Genomic DNA, 20,742 nt, shown 5'->3' with positions numbered 1-20,742 from the left:
CGAGGTAGCTTATGTTGCTAAAATGGTTTTTAAACAATAGGACAGAACCTTCTGAATGATAATAATTCAGTCATTTATTTGGACTTGCTCGTACAAGTGTTGCTGTAAACTGTCAAACCAAAAGCTTGTTGCCAAAACTTTTCCAAAAGTTTGGCGCTGAGAAAGGGTGATGCTGAAACGCTGTAGTTCTATAATTTTCACATTCTGTCCTATTGTTTATTTTTTTTCCTTGTATGTTTTTATAAAGATTCAGTATCCCATAGACCAGAAAGTGGCTTGCAATTTCACACTGTCATAATATGGAATGTTGACATTCACCCTATAAATGAATGATGTGTTGCAATCAAAGGGACATATGAGTACTCAAAGCATTCAGACATTGTCTCTCACACCCCCTTGTGTATGGAGCCTTTCAGCTCCATTTATTACAGTTAATTGATTTGTTATTCCACTAATTATTGCGATATATCTCATTGTCACCCATGATGATTTTATCAACTCTGAAAGGAGTGACAGCTGACCGTACTGAGACGTACAGTCCCATAGGCGCTCGCAGCCCAACGTCCCTGACGTACCCTGATGTGAATGGAGAATCAGGGTTAGCAGCTCCATCCAACTGGAAGGTGGCGAGTTTACAGCCGAGGGCAGAGACCTTAGATTATATTTCTGTATCTGGAGCAGGGAACTGATTGCCTGTTGAAAGCCCATGCAAAAGGTCAATAAACAGCGGTCCAGTTATTGTGTGGCAGATTGGAAAGGAAATAGTTTTGCTGTGCTGGAAGGTGTGGTCTGTGTGTGCAGCCTTGTGCCTGGATCTTTCCGCTGTGGGTTTCTCTTGGCAGCGAGTCTTCCAGCTGACCTGTCAGTGTTAGTCAGTCTGTGGGACTGTGAAATGGCCCACCACGGGGCACACACGGGGCCCCACAACCTCTTTAGCTTTCTCCTTTTATTTTGTCTTTAGCTTGCTCCCTCTCTTGCACTCTTGTTTCTCTGTCCCCCTTTCTCTTCACGGGAGGTTTAGTGTTTCCTGTTGGGATCCCGTTTGCCTGGCTTGAATACGAATCAGTCGAAAGAGAGACACACATTTTTCATAAAGCGCTGGGAGCACGCCAAGAATCGGCACAGGCGATCTCAACAGCCCATCTTGCTTTCAGTTGTTTTTGGCTGTGTGTGCTGTTGAAGTATCAGGTACGGGGTGAGTTTGCCAAGTCACTTTACTCTTTGTATGTGGGTTAGTTTGTGTTAGAGGAGTACAGTCCTGCTGCAAATATGTTCCTCCATGTGCAGTACATCCACCTTTTCGTGTACAGTATTCTATGTCTATGCCCGTGTGTTTGTATGTATGCTCATTATGAGTGGGTGTGTGTTTGTGCAGTGCTGGCCAGCGGGACTGCAGTATTTTTCCTCTGGTGGAGCGATGGAAAGAGGCTGGTCCTTCTGGCACTCACATCAGTGGGGCCGACATTGGCAGCCCCAAACCCTGAGGACCATTAGCAGACCAGAGTAGTCCTGTAGAGGGCCTGCCTGGCGGCCCGTGTCCCACTGGTTTCCATGAGTCTCCTTCCAAAACACTGGCTCGTGCCAGGCCACGACATGTCAGTGTGTATGGGCACCCTTTCCCCCTGGCCCTCACTGCATCCATTCATCCAAACAGCATGTTGACCTACGGTAGTGCGGTCATTAATGTGCACCCTCCGATGGTTCAAGGGTCAGGTTTTTTTGTATTTTCTGGAACATTTCATGAGTAATGGTTTATAGTAACTCAGTGGCTGTCAAAAATGAATGTATTATCTAGTAAAACAAAATGTAATCTATGTTTTGCTCAGCTATTGAAACATGAGGCATCTCCATATCCAGGGCTGGGGAATTGTAATGTTTGTGAAATGTTAGCATTACATTGGAAACATGCTCCTTTTCCAATTGGATGTGTAACAATTTGTGTTGATTTGATTTTGAGTAGGAATTAACCAAGCTCGGTAAAGAGACATTTTGTTTTTCTGAATGTCAGCATGTGTTTTCTCTTTGTTTGAGCAGCTGCTTTTGTTGAGGAAAAAATCTCAGTTTTTTTGTTCAAATATATATGAGTCCGTTATGGGGAGAGAAGCATGAGCTAATTCTAACCTGCTGCCAGAACTGCAAGTCTGTCTGATATAGTAACTGTTAAATTAGCAGTACATTAAGCACCAATGGCTGTTTGAAGGGATGAAGAGTACGAAGTAGCCTAATAAGCTTTTGGGACTGTAGATGAAGTTACACACACCCTTTGGTTTAGTAGAACTTCCCTTTCTAAAAGTATTTTAAAAGACAAATGGGTTGAGTAAATACTGAGAAAGTCCATACTAGTTATTCCTGTTTGACCTTTTTAAAGTAATGTTTTATTCACAAGGTGAAGGCAGTTAGAAGTAAGAATCACTTAAGCAATGAATATACAAAAAGCTAGTCTGAAAAATGCTCTGTCATGCATATGAAGGCTTAAGAGAAGCGGAGTTAAAAAGTAGAGCGTTAACCTGAGGTATGAGGACGTTTTGTGTTACCTAGAGGTTGAGAATGCTGAAAAGCTCAACCTGTAAATGTTTCTCTGAACCGTAATACCAACACATCACACGCTTTTCATTCTACATACATTTAAATACATTTATTTAGTCATGGCAGACTGCCTACATCACGAGGAAACAACTTTTCAGTTTGTCTGAATTTGAGGTTTTGTTTTGGAGTGAGGTTGACACCATGTTGTTACAGAGTGCTCCCCCACAGGAAATGTCATAGTATGCTGTGTCTTCTCAAGTCATGTAGTAGAGTGATGAACCTAAGAGGGCTTGAAGCAAAACCAGAAAGTCAACCACTTCTAGCCAGAACCAACCACCATAATTGCAAGCAAATGCTCTCTTCCGTTTGATGTATGACTTTATGGAAGTTGGTTGGATACCGCCCTATAGCGATAATTGTGCGGTGAGCTTACTGGTGTAAACTGGCTGTAGTGAGTCACCCAATTGGGAACGAGGTCATTTTTGTTGCTCATGGTGAGTTCGTTCCACCCAATATAAAGGGCTGTTAAATCCTCCGATATAAAACACCTCATCTATTGTCATTGTTATTACCAGGTTGCTGGCTTTGAGATCAGAGGCAAAGCGTGACCTTTTCCTTGAGGTGCATTTTACATGATCCCCTTATAATCATCGCCTGCGTGGAAGTAATCAAATCAAATGCACCGAATACAACAGGACCTTACAGTGAAATGTTTACTTTCAAGCCCTTAAACAACAATGCTTTAAGAAGTTTTAAGAAAAACAAGTGTTAAGTAAACAATTTAAAATAAAAGTAACAAATAATTAAAGAGCAGCAGTAAAATGACAATAGCGAGGCTGTACACGGGGGGTGCCGGTACAGAGTCGATGTGCGGGGGAACAGGTTAGTCGAGGTAATATGTACATGTAGGTAGAGTTAAAGTGACTATGCATTGATAATAAACAGAGTAGCAGCAGTGTGAAAGAAGGGTCTGGGTAGCCCTTTGATTAGCTGTTCAGGAGTCTTATGGCTTGGGGGTAGAAGCTGTTAAGAGGCCAATCTACACGTGTAGTTATGCAGCCAGGGTATGCAAGCTCCATTCCTGGTTTCCAGTCAGAGATTTAGGGATTTCAGACAATATGAAATCTCATCTGCCTCCTGGACCCCCATGATTACCAAAGAGCCTGGTGGGGAGGGAATTAGCAAAAGGGAGTTTAGAGCACAGTGGTAGAAAGGACAGCGTTGACAAGGCAACTAGAGCTCATTATTTCTCCATCTATGCAGGGGCACGGCGCTCTGTTGATGGACACCAAAGGAGAGGATGGAAGGATGGGTGAGGTTACGCTCACGTCTAAAGGGCATCCAGGAAATGACACGACTGGACTGTAATCCAGGATTACCTGTCTGTGTCAACGATCCACGTCAGCAGAGATAACGACACCGGCCAAGACTTTGACTCACTGTGTGAGTGTTTGTCTCTGTGTTGTTGCAGAGCCATAACACAATCAGCACAGCAGCGGTAGTTGGTTGTGAGTTGCACAGTGCCCATGTTTCCACAGTGGGTCTGGGAGGATGTGTGGTATTGACACAGGTGAGGGGGCTGCTGTCTGGATGTCTGCTGGCAGAGAGACTGGAGGTGTCTGGTTCTGAAGCACGGCAGGGTGTGATAAAGATCTACACTGAAGCTCTGTGTGTGAGAGAGGTCCTCTGAGACTTGTCTCTTGTGGTTCAGAACTACAGGTCACATTACAGTGGAATGGATTACAAGAAAACCCCAAGAACAGCCCTGACTCTTGTCTTTGTATTATCCACTTCTTCAACGGTATTGCTACAGAATAACAACTGCTATTTAAATATCATGTCTTTCCACAGTAAGGCTCGGTTTGGAGGTTATGTTCCTCCTGCAATGTTTACAGTGGGCCACTTAATGTGTACACACGGATTGGGGGGAAAAAGGGTATTTGGGAGTTCTCTCCTTTCGGAATTTGCATTATTTTGGTTGAGAGTACTGAGGCAGGCAGCGAAAGCTGAATTTTTCATTTGATTGGTACATGCATCGCTCAGTGAGTTTAAACAGTCAACGGCTTTCGTTCTAAAATTAGACACAGTCTAATAGATTTCTCTACCAAAGTTTGTACAACTCAAAATGTCACTTTGTCAGCTTGAGCGACTTGTACTCAGTGAGGGGTTGGTAAATGTACAGTAAGCTTCATTTGCCCCAATGAGCGATGGATCTAGTGTCTTGACAAAGATTCTACAGTAAAGTAGTCTACGGTAAAGTATTTCTGCAAACTTTAAAGAGAAAGCTTTCGTAGATCGAAAGAGCACAGAATAGCTGTGAATTTGTTACCAAAATCATTGTCTCCTCTTCAAAATGTTAATGCTTTTATAATAGGCCTGCTGGTCCTGCAGGTTCGATAAGCTAGACCTGTGGGATGGGATGGCTTATAATTGCCTGTTCATTTAGTTTTATTACGTCCCTGGGCCAATGTTCTCTCTCCATTTTGGATGTGCTATGTTTGTAATTTCTCTGTGTGACTGTGCTATAATTATCGAGAGAGCCTAAGATGGCAATCTTAGATCTTACATTTTTTACGGTTTGTCAGAATCCATGTTTACATTGACATTTTCCAGTCAAATGTTGTCAAAATTACTAAAAGGAAACGAATGTATGCATGGACCCACGCAGGCAGGCAGGCAGCCAGGCAAAAACCAACCATACCGTGTGCATTTCTGCACATACAAACACACAGACATGCACTGAAGTGTGCTTCTTAACTACAGCCATCACGCTAGAATTCATGACCCTCCCCTCTCAGTCTGCATGTCATACATTTTACACGGCATGGATAGCTTCTGTGTGTGTTTGTGTTTGTTAACGTTTTCGTGTGTGTGTACAGGATGCTTTTCCAATGGAGGATGGAGGATGGAGGATATTTGGAGGAAAGGGAGGGAGAAGAGGGGGTCTCCCCCGTATAATGTGGTCTTTAATAAAGACACAGGTTGGAAGTGTCAGTGTGTTGCAGCATGCAGTCTCCCAGGGTGATTTATGACTGTGCTGCGAGGCTATTAGATTATGGGCTCCAGCTCTGCTCCGTGTGGGTGATAAGAACAGCCTACCGCCATGGGAAAACTCCCTGTTCACGTGCCTCATTTCAGGGGGACATTGCTGTTTTTTTCACAAGGTGCAAAAAAGGAAATTATATCAAGGAAATGATGTCTAAGCACATTGCCTGTGTTGTGGGTGTATCAGAGTTCCAATTTAATGTTTTATCCGTTAAAAGTTTGGGGAGTCTCGCTTAGAAAGGGGATGTAATGAATTATCATCAGCAGCACTCAAACAAAGTATTTAAACATCAGTCTCATTTTCACCTCTTGGGTTGTTGGCTCCAATAAGTGGACCATTATTAAAATGACTTAAGCCACTTACATGCAATTCTGTCTAATTTTGACAAACCATTCTTACCTTAGAAGCAGAACAACAACCAAATCTGCAACTCTGCAGTTTCTCCATTTCACCGTGGGCCTGAAAATGGGATGTGGGGGGGAGGGGTTAGCTCCAGAGGACAGAGCGCTGGGTTCAGAGTTTGCGCTGCAGCACGCCGCGGCTGAAAGGCCAGTTGTCAACGGCCGGTGAAAGAAAACAATGGGGCATCGGCTGGAGAGCCTGGGGGAAAGGACAAGTCAGGGTCGCTTTCAATTAGCGCAGTGGGCCATCGCTGCAGCTAGCCACAGGGGCCGGGAGGAGATGGCGGGAGCGGCTGAGGAGCGGAGTGGGTGGAGGGGATGGGATGTGGAGCAGGTGCAGCACAGTGCGAGAGAGAGAAAGAGAGGCGTGCTTGTCCCCGACTTCCCAAGGAAGAACGCGTTTGTATGCCTGGAACGAAAGTGTGTGTGTGTGTGTGTGTGTGTGTGCGCGCTTTGAGAGTGAAATGAAGAGATTAATGTTTAGATAGGCTTACTGTTTGAAACCATGATGGAATCCTGACAACACCTTGTTGGGAAGAAAGCGGAATGACATCTCATACGGTCAAAAATCCTGATAAGGGATGAGGATTTTCAAATGATTCATAAGACCGAGAGGATCAGACAAAGGACCTCTTCTTTAAATCCCATTACAGTAGTGTAGCACTCTGACATTCTATACTGGGGAAAGGATGAGGCAGTCCGGCTGTACTGTATTCAGGAATAATGAGTTGCCTTTGTAAATTGTATTTTCCCTTCAAAATAACCTGATGAGTTTGGAAGTAGGACATTACGGTGTGTTGTTTCACACACTGTACACACACTCCTGAGGTTTCTGTGCCCCAGCTGGCAGGATATGACTTGCCATGCTTTAATGTGGACATGCGCGCAAGTGCACACACACAGACACAATGCTATGTGTCAGATCCATGCATAAGTGGATTTGTTTCTATTGTGGGTGTTGGCGTGTTGTAATAAGTTTAGTCATACCAGCCAAAATATACAGTATACACACACTAGTTATTCCAACCATGATCTATGCCTGACCACCAGTTACCAAGGGCAACACATATAAGCACAGCATTAGACGCATTAATATGCACATACATGCAAGCACTGCACCGCAGGGCTCTCCAGAGGGTGGTACGGTCAGCCCAACGCATCATCAGGGGGAAACTCTGCCTCCCCTCCAGGACATCTACAGCAACCGGTGTCACAGGAAGCCCAAGAAGATCATCAAGATCCTTAGCCGCCCAAACCTCGCCCTGTTCACCCAGCTACCGTCTAGAAGGCGGGGACAGTACAGGTGCATCAAAGCTGGGACCAAGAGACTGACAGAAGCTGTTTATCTCCAGGTCTCCAGGTGGTGACTGTTAAACAGTCACCACTAGCTGGCCTCCACCCACTACCTTGCCCTGAACCTTTTAGTCATGGCTCGTCCTATATAACACATTTTCTATTCACATACTGTCCATACTAGAGGTCGACCGATTATGATTTTTCAACTGCGATTTATTGGAGGACCAAAAAGGCCGATAACGATTAATCGGCCGATTTTTTTTTATTTTTTTTTTAAAATTATTTATTTGTAATAATGCTAATTATAACAATACTGAATGAACACTTATTTTAACTTAATATAATACATCAATAAAATCAATTTAGTCTCAAATAAATAATGAAACATGTTCAATTTGGTTTAAATAATGCAAAAACAAAGTGTCTGAGAAGAAAGTAAAAGTGCAATATGTGCTATGTAAGAAAGCTAATGTTTCAGTTCCTTGCTCAGAACATGAGAACATATGACACCTGGTGGTTCCTTTTAACGTGAGTCTTCAATATTCCCAGGTAAGAAGTTGAAGTTATTATAGGAATTATAGGACTATTTCCCTCTATACCATTTATACCAGTTTGAATGAATGTTTACGTGCCTGCTTCTGCCTACTACCGCTCAGTCAGATACTTAGATACTTGTATGCTCAGTCAGATTATATGCAATGCAGGACACGCTATATAATATCTCGTAATATCATCAACCATGTGTAGATAACTAGTGATTATGATTGATTGTTTTTTATAAGATAAGTTTAATGCTAGCTAGCAACTTACCTTGGCTTACTGCATACACGTAACAGGCAGTCTCCTTGTGGAGTGCAACGAGAGAGAGGCAGGTCGTTATTGCGTTGGACTAGTTAACTGTAAGGTTGCAAGAGTCACGAGGCTTACTATATAAAGCAGGTAGACAGGCATTGAGGCATTCAGTGACTGTTCGATTGAACGGTAGAATGGGCCAAACTAGTGACCTAAGCGACGTTGAGCATGGTATGGTTGTCGGTGCCAGGTGTGCCGGTTTCAGTATCTCAGAAATGGACGGTGCCCTGGGATCTTCACGCACGACAGTGTCTAGGGTTTACCGAGAATGGTGCGACAAACAAAAAGCATTCAGTTAGCAGCAGTCCTGTGGGCAACAACAGCTCGTTGATGAGAGGTCGAAGGAGAATGGCAAGAATGGTGCAAGCTAACAGGCGGTTCACAAACAGGCAAATAACAGTGCAGAATGGCATCTCGGGACGCATCAACTCATCGGTCCTTGTCACTGATGGGCTATTGCAGCAGATGACTACGCTGGGTTCCACTCATATCAGCTAAACACAAGAAGCGGCTCCAGTGGGCACTCAATCACCAACACTGGACAATTGAGGAGTGGAAAAACATAGCTTGGTCCGACGAATCCCTGTTCCTGTTGAGTCAGGATTTGGCGTAAGCAGTCCATGGCCCCATCCTTCCTGTGTCAACTGTACAGGTTGTTTGCTGTGTTGTAATGGGGCGGAGAATGTTTTCCTGGCACATGTTAGGTCCCTTGATACCAATTGAGCAATGTGCTCATGCCCCGAATAATTCAGGATGTTCTGGAGGCAATAGGGGGTCTAACCCGGTACTAGATGAGTGTACTTAATATCTGTCCACTGAGTATGTATGTGTGTGTGTATATATATATATCTCTTACTCTCACACGCACACTCACACTCACACACGGAATCTGGTCCGGAAGCTGCAATTCTATCAATTTTGCCATGGGGTTTCATGATGTGTTTTAAATACTGTATTCTCGACTTAGTTAGTTTTAACATTTCTACTACTGTACATTGCTTTGTAGTTACTGTTTATACACACAGGATATGTATTTATATACTGAATTCGTGACATAGCTTGCTCTAATATATCCACTGCTGTACTTATCATTCTTAGTATATATTGTGTAAATTCATCGGGTATACACCGAGTATAGTAAACATTAAGAACACCTTCCTAATATTCATCTACACTGGTTTGAAGTGGATTTAACAAGTGACATCAATAAGGGATCATAGTGTTCACCTGGTCAGTCTCTCATGGAAAAAGCAGGTGTTCTTAATGTTTTGTATACCCAGTGTATCTACATATAGATTACATTTGAAATACTGTTACAGTGCTGATTGGGTTGTTAATTGGAGATCTGTGTGCCATGGCTGTGATGAGGTTTATTAACTTTATCTCAAAACGAGGGTTAGAAGCTTACAGAATGTTTATTTTTTCTTAAATATGTTTTTATCCCTTTTTCTCCCCAATTTTGTGGTATCCAATTGGTTGTTAGTCTTGTCTCATCGCTACAACTCCGGTACGGACTCGGGAGAGGCGATGGTCGAGAGCCGTGCGTCCTCCGAAACACAACCCAACCAAGCCGCACTGCTTCTTGACACAATTCCCACTTAACCTGGAAGCCAGCCGCACCAATGTGTCAGAGGAAACACCGTACACCTGGCGACTGTGTCAGCGTGCATTGTGCCCGGCCCGCCACAGTAGTCACTAGTTAGCGATGGGACAAGGACATCCCTGTCGGCCAAACCCTCCGCTAACCCGGACGATGCTGGGCCAATTGTGCGCTGCCCCATGGGTCTCCCGGTCGCGGCCGGCTGCGACAGAGCCTGGACTCAAACCCAGAATCTCTAGTCGCACAGCTAGCACTGCGATGCTGTGCCTTAGACCACCGCACCATTCGGGAGGCAGATTACAGAATGTTTCTGATGAATAACACTTTCATTACATACATTGTACCAAATCTACATCTGTCATATCAAAGTGTGTAGCCAGATGTTGATGGCTAAGAAGATACCTCCAAAGGAAATAGGAGGAGGAAATAGCTAGCAAATGAAAGTAACGATATCATCAGGATGAGTGATTTGGTGTACAGGGTGTTGAGTTAATTTCGTTCAGCAGACACACACTGTGCAATAATGGAAAACGCCTCTATTGAGAAGCCGCTTGATCAATTCCTCGTTTCTGTCAAGTGCATGTTGCACAAATGTTACGGTATCTCAAATGACATACACTCTCAACCCTGGCGTCAACCAAAGAAACTGAACAGGCAACAACAGTCTACCCAACCCCCTCACAGTTTACGCTACCCGTTTCAGCATTCGGTATTCCTATCTCTGAATGCCAGCATGCCAAATGCACTCCCCTCTCAGTTGCCAGCTAGGCCTCTAGACTATTACATTCTCCTCCCCTAAAAGACTGCAATTAATCCAATTAGTAATCAATCAGCCGTCCGGGCCCCATGTCTCCCCCAAGCTAATGGAGGATATGACAGCCAGGCCCTGCATTATTAATACCTCCATTTCAGGGGCCCAGAGGTGCCAGGGGCCATTGATCACCTCTACAGCAAAGCAAACCACCACACTGTGCTATGCCTGCTGGGAGATATCTGGAGGGAAGAATGATCGGAGAGATGGAGGGAGGGTGTGGAGGAGGGAGAGAGGGTTTGCAATGTCTTAAGGAGGACACTGAATGGGTTTTTTGGAAAGCGGGAGGAATTGCACATAAATGGTGAAGGTTGGAAGTGATAAAAATAGAGAATGAGAGGTGAGGAGCCTGCATTGGGAAGAAGGAGAGATTTGAGGGCAGAGATGAACTGGGTACAGGGGGAGGGTAGTGCCTTTTTCACCCTGGTTTGCATTTGCCCTTTTGCAGGTTTTACTATTTTTTATCATTTCTTCCATCCTAGCCAAATTTCCTCATCTGCTTGAATGTACCTTTCCTATATCAAGGTGTTTTGTTACTTCCCACGCTACTTTCCACGCTGTCTATCCTGCCCTCTATCCACCATTCATAGGGACAATTGTGGTAGGTGGATCGTTTGTCCAGTTCTGCAATATGCAAACTAGCAATCATACTACACATAAAATCATTCAAAGCTGCACCAATTTTCAATATAATTGTAAAGAACAGTGAAGACATGAGACACGCAGCTCCCTTATTGATCTGGTTTAAGAACAATACAATTATCCTACCTAGACTAGCCTACAACACCACCTTACAATGCATAATTGCATTATTGTTTTCAAGTGAGTACAAAATTCTACTCTAGGCTGTAAACTGCAGTGCAAATGTCATTTGAATAATGCCCTGGGATTTTGAATATTTCATTCCATTTGGATCAGGGGTCTAATGAACAGTTTATAAGGTATAGAAAGGCACAGTAGCAAGCAGGTCTGGCTGTATTTTAAGTTCTGATACTGAGATGCGCTGTCTGTTGTAGATCATCATTCTCTCAAGTCGTCCTATAATAATGTGACCACATATGCTCCCAGCTGGCCCAGTTATTCAGGAAAGCTTAGCGCGTGCTCTGCCTCCTCTCCGATAGTCCTTACGCACGTAGAACCAATAAAGCTTCAATATACCCTAAATATTTGTCATTGAACTTTTAAAAATGTATTTACTTTAGGAAAACTGCCCTAATATTGGAAACAAACATCCCACTGTGCAAAAATGGGTAGACTCAACGTTGTTTCCACTAGGGATGGGCATGAGTTCGTCAAAGCTCAATCTTTAACCAGAGATCACATTTTTTTTCAAATGCTGTAAAACTATTTGGTGGAATGTGCTTTGTGGCTGCCCAAAATGGCAAGTTACATTTTTGTCTTGACAAAATGGACTGGTTGATTGATGTAGGAAAATACACTGTGTACAAAACATTTCCATGACGTAGACTGACCAGGTGAAAGCCAAGTTGAAAATTGTTTAGGCTTAACATAGACAGGTTTCACACTGAAAATACACAAACCTGCTCACCAAACAGATGCAATGGCCATCATTTATCACCATGCAGTATTCCATGTGGAACTGTTAATCCATTTTGTAAATTCCAAAGAACAGTTTGAATATATTAAATGGAACGTCTGTATATTGAAATTGATTTCAACTCGCCATGTTTCAAATGATCACTCTTTGAGAATAGCTGTTCCAAATGCAAATTAATTACTTAAAAATCATACAATGTGATTTTCTAGATTTTTGTTTTAGATTCCGTCTCTCACAGTTGAAGTGTACCTATGATAAAAATTACAGACCTCTACATGCTTTGTACGTAGGAAAACCTGCAAACTCGGAAGTGTATCAAATACTTACTTGTTATCCCCACTGTAGATGTCTTGACTGTGATAAGGGCTCAGGAGATAAGGGCTACTATATTAACAAAGCAAAGCTTTCTACAAGCAATGCTGAGGTTACTACTTTTTTGAAGATTGTGTTCCACAATATAATATAACTAGTTGACTCGTACACCAAAAGAAATCATGCGAGTACTTGAACAGTAATAAAATATTAAATCCCTAGTGTCCACATCATTTCAACCAAGAAAATCAATGTGATCAAATAAAATGAATTTGTCATATGCCTCGTTAACAACCGGTGTAGACGAACAGTGAAATGCTTACTTACGGGTCATTTTACAACAATGCAGAGTTAAAGGGGAAGACGTTGAATCAACGTGGAAAACTGATTTGGATTTTCAAAAAGTAATCAATGTAAGGGCATTGTCTTTTTTTTTATTTTACCCAACTTTTAACCCAAACCCATATTTGTTGTTGAATTCAAGTTAGTTAACTCAACCAAATGTAAATCAAAACTACATTTTGAACTGACATCTGTGCCCAGTGGGATCATCATGTTGTCATCCAGAGTCACATTTTATTTATTTTTCAAGCTATAGCACACAATATTTGACATACAGCAGGATTTTAAAGGACCAAAGAGTTTGGGCTGCTTCATGTTTTCATTTTTGCCATGGAAAAAATATTGCGATACTGGTATCATCACAGCTCTAGTCACAATGTTTTAATCTGATTAGACTACTTCAAAAATCTCCTGTAGGCTACCTGTGCACGTTCGTCCAAAATATAATTCCAGCCTCCAAACTGTGCAGATGATGGTGTTGAAATCGCAAGCCATGACAATGAAGCGGCAAAAGTCGGTATGCTTTGCTTATTGGTTGTGATGCGTTGGCACAGAAACCTTTTGGTGGAAAATTTGTTTTATATACATTTTATATGATTATAAATATAGCATCAACATTTTGAAAATGTTGTGAAATCGATACTGCAAGTCATTCAATGTTGGGCTGGGGAAAACAAGCAAGCAAAAATAACAAAACCCCTTGCTCATGCCTCCTCTTAGCCTCTACTCTGAAAAGACACATTGTGTGCCAACGAAATCAGCTGACCTTAATTTGAGCTATCCTATGTGCCAGAGGCTGCTAAATTACCTATCTAGGATGCTTGTTGTTGTCGTCTTTCAACACATGTTGACAGGGCATCTGCGATGGTTTAGTGTGACTCCAAAATGGCTGCTCTGTGCCAAATGTGACCAATGTCGTCTTAAGTATATGAAAATGGAAATTAATGGTAGAGGGTGTTTGTACTTGAGCCTGGTGTTCTTAAACAAGTATTTTGCACTGACATCAGTCCTATACAGCAAACCTCTGTTTCCCATGATTGGGAACCTTTGTCATCTGTCATGTAGACCAAAATGCATCCCCCTACCGACCCACACCGTGTGAGTGAAGGGTCGCGTCCCCCTCTTCACCACAGGTTTAGTCACTGTGGGTCGTTATGCCAAGGAACCCACACTAGCCTAGTTAATGTGGAGAGTGCTGGGATGGTTCTGGGTTTATAGCCTTATTTATGGGTGCATTAGACCACTGTTGGTTAGGCTCCTGAGTCACTCTGCAGTCTATAGCAGCTGCAGTCAGCTGGGTTAATATCCAGGGGGGTCAGAGAGACTGATGTCCTTCATCCGCTGGGCTGTGTGAGTCAGTTCAGTGAGTGGACATACGTTAGTAATCACAGGATGTAAGTGAGAGCTCCAGGGTCACGACCTGCAATCCGCAGCCATTTGTGTGCGACCCTGTGCGCATGAATGGATATGCGGCGGGGGGTGTATTTGCGGGCGCAAGACGCATCGTCCACAAGCCATTAGTCAGCGCTGGTTGTTAGCAATGGGCGCAAGACGCATCGACCACATGACATTAGTCAGCGCTGGTTGTTAGCAATGGGCGCAAGACGCATCGACCACATGCCATTAGTCTGGAATGGATTGAAGGGAAATTCATCTGTCACGGGTTCCCATCACTGCAAGGGGGTTTCTTTTGGAGAGATGGTAAAGCCGTGACGATACAGTTAGCTGACAAGGCCGGTTATAATTCAAACCCACAGATAGTTCCGAACCGATGAGGCTCTGAAGCTCATAAACAAGCTTTACTGGAATAACCATTTGTAACAGAGTTGTTAGCAGCAACTTTATATGAAGAACCATTAGGCTGTTAGCATTACTACTGTATGTAACAAACAACCTTTGGTGATTGACAGCTCTTTTTTTTCATTAATGTCTATATTACACATCTGTTGTCAGATGTTTGTATAATCTAAACAATTTGGGACTATGGGGAAACTGGCTATTTAAGAAAGGGATTAGTATAGAGATAAGTTCTCACTATATTGTAGCGCCACAGCGTCTCTGTCGCCTCACCGCCTCTACCCCTGTGGAGCCCCATGCATCTGGTTCTATTTAGAGCTCATCTGCTTGTGTTATGTTGCTATGTTATGACAGTAAAGTGACTGAGGAGATTATGCTAAGAGGATGTGTGCCGCACCCCCCCCCCCCCCCCTGCACGTCTTCCTCAGTCATAGGTCAGTGGCCCGTTGCAGTATCCTGCTGAGGCTGTGCGTTGAAAAGGCAGAGGTTATTAGCCTGTGTGTTTGCAGCGCAGCTGTGCTTTGAGAATCTCCCTCCCGTTGTTTTACATACTGGGCCGTCACTGCTGCAGCGCACCGCTCATGTTGTTTGTCTCTTGTTTTTTTTTTCTCTCACAGGAAGTTTGCTGAGGATTGCAAAACTAATTGTGAAAAAATCTGAGGGGGGTTCAACCCCCTGACCCTCCCCCAACTGCACAACCCCTCCCCCTCCGTACTTATCGGATCGGACCCTCTGAATTCTTCACATCTGTTGTGAGGAACCAAAGATCAACTGAGCCATTTGGTGGTGTAATTCATCTGTACTGATACAGAAAGTGAGTACTGTCATCATTATTCTTCCCTCTTCATGTCTACATTTCAGACATAGAAACTTGGCTTGAAAACAGGATCCAAGTAGTCTAACCCATGGGTTTAGATGGAGTATGACGTCAAACATGCTGGGTGTAATAAATGATGACTCGTATCTTATGGGTGTTCTATAACTCAATTGTCACAGAGTGGTGTGCTATGATACCTATAGTAGATGTTTCAATGGGCTTCCGGATAACACCCGTAGCTGACTACGTGAGCCCTCACATCATGACGTGATTGTTGTCCGCCGTGGAAATGAGCCCTTCAGGACTTTCATTGAAGCCCTACCTGTACAGGCCCGGCTTTGATGGACAACCGCCCTCAATGCTTTATATAACAACAACACAGCTGCTATTCTGTCTCTGTCACCCTTTTCACTCCCTGTTGCCCGTATGTTCAACCTTTTGACGGGACGAGGGTTCACATTGGACACCTCTGCTTTCATACCCCTTTATGTGCATTGGCTTTGTACTGATAGTCCTCTTTTGGCCGGCTATGTATGCAAACACCACGGGCCATTGTGTAGCATTGTGCATCAATCAAAGTGAGTGCAAGCCAGCAACTTGCATTGTTGTCAGATATGTTAGCAGGAAAACAATGCATTTGAGTTTGGTGTGCTGGCCATGTAGAAAAAGGATATAGGTGTTGTGCTGTTGGTCACTGGCAGAGTAGTTGGGTGTCTACAGCTGGCTCTATGGTTGGAAATGTTCTGCTTTTCATTATGGCTGCCACAAACGGTAAAATGGGAAGGAACACCAGTCAGTGGGAGCATAGGCATGAAATGTGATCAGACGGAGCACTGAATGGAGGAATTGTCAGAGCAAACAGTGTGTGTGTGTGTGTGTATGAGAAGACTGTCTCGTTTTGCTTTCATACCTTGACACCCACTCACTTCACCATAAAGCACTGTCCCCGTCCCAGTGGCCTCACATACTGGCACAAATGTGTAAAATTATATTCAGATCTTTCATGCATCGCTGCAAAGGTTGTTTCACTGCCTTTTCTAGTGAAAGATGGTAAGAAATAAGCTCTGATTTGTAGTGTACACTCATTTTAATGCCTTGGTTGGCACCAGTTTATTGCCCTGTCCCAAACCTCACTACTCTATAACAGCTCATATAAGACATTCATCCAACCTTTTCCATTGTCACTGGAGGGTCTTCACTGATCTGTCTGATAACTAGAAAACACTAATTTCATCCACAAAACTGAACTGCCTTTCATCCTCAAGATTCAGTTCATCTTACCAAAAACTATAAACCTGTAGCTGATATTGATGGGGGGAGGGAGGGGGGTTCATGAGTAAATCTTCACTACTTAATTCTACATTGAGCTAAGGTGTTTTGTGGTTGTAGAATCAGTATGAAAATCTAAATGTGCACTAGTAACTAGTGACCTGCTTGCTGTCTGAAATCAAATCAAATGTTATTGGTCACATACACATTTATCAGATGTTATTGCGGGTATAGCGAAATGATTGTGTTACTAGCTCCAACAGTGCAGAAATATATACTGTAATAATTAACAACAATACACACATCTAAAAGTAAAATAATGAAATTAAGAAATATATAAATATTAGGACTGCAATGTCGGAGTGGCATTGACTAAAATAGTGATTCCATGTCTATGTATATAGAGCTCTGCGGTTGCAAGTGGTGCAGTTTTCGTATCAGGTGGTGATACACCCCAACAGAATGCTCTCAATTGTGCATCTGTGAAAGTTTGTGAGGGTCATAGGGGCCAAGCCAAATTTCTTTAGCCTCCTGAGGTTGAAGTGGCGCTGTTGCACCTTTACCACACTGTCTGTGTGGGTGGACCATTTCAGATCGTCAGTGACGTGTACGACGAGGAACTTGAAGCTTTCCACCTTCTCCCGTCGATGTGGATAAGGGGGTGCTCTCTCTGCTTTTTCCTGAAGTCCACGATCAGCTCCTTCATTTTGTTGACGTTGAGGGAGACGTTATTTTCCTGGTACCGCTCCGCCAGGGCCCTCACCTCCTCCCTGTACGCTGTCTCGTCATTGTTGGTAATCAGGCCTACTATGGTTGTGTCGTCTGCAAACTTGATGATTGAGTTGGAGGTGTGTGTGGCCACACAGTCATGGGTGAACATGGACTACAGGAAGGGGCTGAGCACGAACCCTTGTAGGGCCCCTGGGTTGAGGACCTACTTTCACCACCCGGGGGCGACCCGTCAGGAAGTCCAGGACCCAGTTGCACAGGGCGGTATTCAGACTCATGGCCCCGAGCTTGATTTAGAGCTTGGAGGGTACTATACTGTTGGCTGAGCTGTAATCAATGAACAGCATTCTTATATTGGTATTCCTCTTGTCCAGATGGGATAGGTCAGTGTGCAGTGCAATGGCGATTGCATCGTCTGTGGATCTATTGGGGCGGTTACCAAATTGAAGTGAGTCTAGGGTGTCATATATTATAATAATATAAGAAATAACACAAAAACAATACTGCAAAGTTGCTTAGGAGCTAGAAGCAGAGCTGCTATGTCTGTCGGCACCTTCTTTCCAGTCTCAAATCAATCCATATGAAATTAAAGAGATTCTAGCGAGTTCACACACTCAATGCTGAATACTCACGCTAGCTAGTGTAGTGAAATTCTAGCCAATAGCACTAGTGAGTTTCCATGATAAGGCAGTTTCTGTTCTGCCGTGACAAGTGCGCCGAGTTTTGCAGCACAGCTGACTGCTCTCTGCGGTGTTATGGCGTTGGCCAAATGTTACAAAGCAGCAAGGCACCGTGCCAGCTGTCAGTCAGACGCATGCTGATTTCTTACAACAGTCCCATAACTTTGGTGCCCTACAACTTCATCAGCAAGCTGGCAAACTACCTACTTTAATGGCTATTCAAACAGGGTAGCAATAGTTGGCTCAGCTGATCGAGCATGGTTTGCTGTAGTAGCCAGTGCATCATAGGTTCAGAGAGTGTAAAATTATGAACTAGTGTAAGGCGGATGAGCAAAATCATGATTCTTAGAAATGAGTTCCACGTTTGTTTAGACAGATGGCTCCTGGCAACTGTGTGTCACGTTAGAATGACGGCATCTTACGTGAGAAAATGCTGTAGGGTGTTCACCTCAATTAGGTCATTCTAATTCAGTTGGGTGCAAATTAAGTTCTGACACCAGTCCAAACCAGTAGTATCTCAATAAGTGGCTGGCAGTATTTCCCAAAAGTTCCTTAGCCAGTTTGCCTTTGCCAACTGTTCTGAACTCCTGCCGCCGTTCACACTTGGTTTCCAGGGCTCAAGCTTAAACCCTCTGTCAATGCGATTTCCTCCTTCCTTCCTTCCTTCCTTCCTTCCTTCCTTCCTTCCTTCCTTCCTTCCTTCCTTCCTTCCTTCCTTCCTCAATGTTGAAGGAGGGCATCGCCACACATGACTGTGCTGTGACAAATTGGCTTGGGGACAAGGCAGATGGTGACTGGGAGGGGACTGGTTGTCACGCCGTTTGCCATGGTGACATGAATTGATCTCGCGGAGCGGCACACATGCTACGCTTGTGTAATCCTGACTTGCTAACCCCCCTGCATACACACTTTCTCACACACACCCCTCCCTGCCTACTTTACCTCCCCATTACTATCAATGATGTGTGCAGTGGATGCACGCGTAACATGTCACAGGCTCCGCTCCCCTTGAAAAGAAGCGAGGGACAAGGAGGGATTTGACAGAGACAAGAGTCAGACTAATGGAAGGCCTAGGGGACTCTGGGGTTTATAGCAATATAGGCACTGTACATGTCAGGATGTCAACAACGAGATGTTCTGTTTACACAGTTGCCGTTGTTGACGTTTGAGCAATGAGTTTGTGTCTGAATGCCCGAAGTCCCTGTGGACACTATTCAAATAAATCCAGTTCCTACGTTTCATCGCAGGTTGATGCATGTTGCTTACTTTTGATTTATGCATCAATGTTTTGCTTACAGATGTAGCTCTCGCATTTTGTAAGTCGACAGACTCCTACCTGAAAGTAGTTTTTCTCTGTTCATTGATACGATTTGCATTTGATCATCTCCAACCGTAGCGTGGTGGGTGGCTGGCTGGCTTAAGATAATTGTGGGCTTTGGCTATTTTCACCTGGAGCGTGATGGGATAACTTTCCCACGATGACTTAATATTCTGTGAGCACACTGCGTTAAGCTCCGGATATTGATCCACAGATCATTGCATCCTGTGGGACTTTCCCCTGAGCATCTGTGGGATCTTCTGTGTGGGAATGCTAATGCGCCCCAACCTCGACGGGTCCTTAGAGATCATGGGAGGCAACACGGTGGAGATGAGTGAGAAAGAAACTAGCTAGGCTAGAAAAGCATTCACGGTATTTCCTCTGTGTTTTTCCTCTCAAGGAATTAAATAGCGACGAAGCGAAAACTTTAATAACTGTATTGTTTGCATTTTGATTGCATATTAATATAGGGAAGATAGGCGGGTAGATATGTTCATATGGAAACACATCCTCTTGTTTATGTTCCTAACTTGTTTGATAATATTAGTACAGATTTTCTCAGGGGACCCCACATGGGGCCCTGACCCCAAGTTTCAGAACCACTCTACTGACCTCTCTCTTTGCTTGCTTCTGTTCTGTCTGCTTCCTCCTGCAAGCATTGCAGCCTGCCTCAGCCTTACCACTGAGCGCCACATCACTGTATCTCAGTAGCCTACTCTCTGTAAAGAAAAGTTATAATGAGAACTTAGTAGCGTATTTTTTTTTATCCTGCTGAGGTAGGCTCCATTTATTGTTAGCTTCTTACTTCATCTTTCTAACTGGCTAAGTAATACTAGCCAGACCAGAGCTGGCAGCTAGCCACCTGACTGACAGACAGTGCCTTCAGAAAGTATTAACACCCCTCCCACATTTTGTTGTGTTACAGCCTTTAAAATTGATTATTTTTATTTTTTGTCACTGGCTTACACACAATACCCCATAATGTCAAAGTGGAATTACACTGAATAAAAATATAAATGCAACATGTAAAAAGTGTTGGTCCCATGTTTCATGAGCTGAAATTAAAGATGCCTGAAATGTTCCATAAAGCTTATTTCTCTCAAATTTTGGGAACACATTTGTTTACATCCCTGTTAGTGAGCATTCCTCCGTGGCCAAGATATGACAGCCACCTGACAGGTGTGGCATATCAAGAAGCTGATTAAATAGCATGATCATTACAGAGGTGCACCTTGTGCTGGGGACAATAAAAGGCCACTCTAAAATGTGCAGTTTTGATACACAACATAATGCCACAGATGTCTCAATTTTGAGGGAGCGTGCAATTGACATGCTGACTGTCCACCAGAGCTGTTGCAAAATAATTTGATGGTAATTTCTCTACCATA

At 43.6% G+C, this 20,742-nt stretch overlaps 1 protein-coding gene across 9 annotated transcripts in view; it reads left to right on the top strand.

Moving 5' to 3' along the window:
* The window catches only part of LOC139392297 (semaphorin-6D-like), a 157,488-nt gene that overhangs the window by 64,852 nt on the left and 71,894 nt on the right, over positions 1-20,742 (top strand). For 7 of the 9 annotated variants that reach the window (XM_071140193.1, XM_071140202.1, XM_071140208.1 and 4 more), the window contains one exon: positions 15,159-15,355. The exons of the other annotated variants lie outside the window; for them this stretch is intronic. The gene's annotated coding sequence lies outside the window, so the exon portion shown is untranslated. The remainder of the gene's footprint in view (positions 1-15,158; positions 15,356-20,742) is intronic. 9 annotated transcript variants of the gene reach the window in all.

The sequence above is a fragment of the Oncorhynchus clarkii genome, chromosome 3 (genome assembly GCF_045791955.1).
Source record: "Oncorhynchus clarkii lewisi isolate Uvic-CL-2024 chromosome 3, UVic_Ocla_1.0, whole genome shotgun sequence".
Lineage (NCBI taxonomy): Eukaryota > Metazoa > Chordata > Actinopteri > Salmoniformes > Salmonidae > Oncorhynchus > Oncorhynchus clarkii.
The sequence above is the reverse complement of the archived record's forward strand: the minus strand, read 5'-3'. Positions and strand labels throughout refer to the sequence as shown.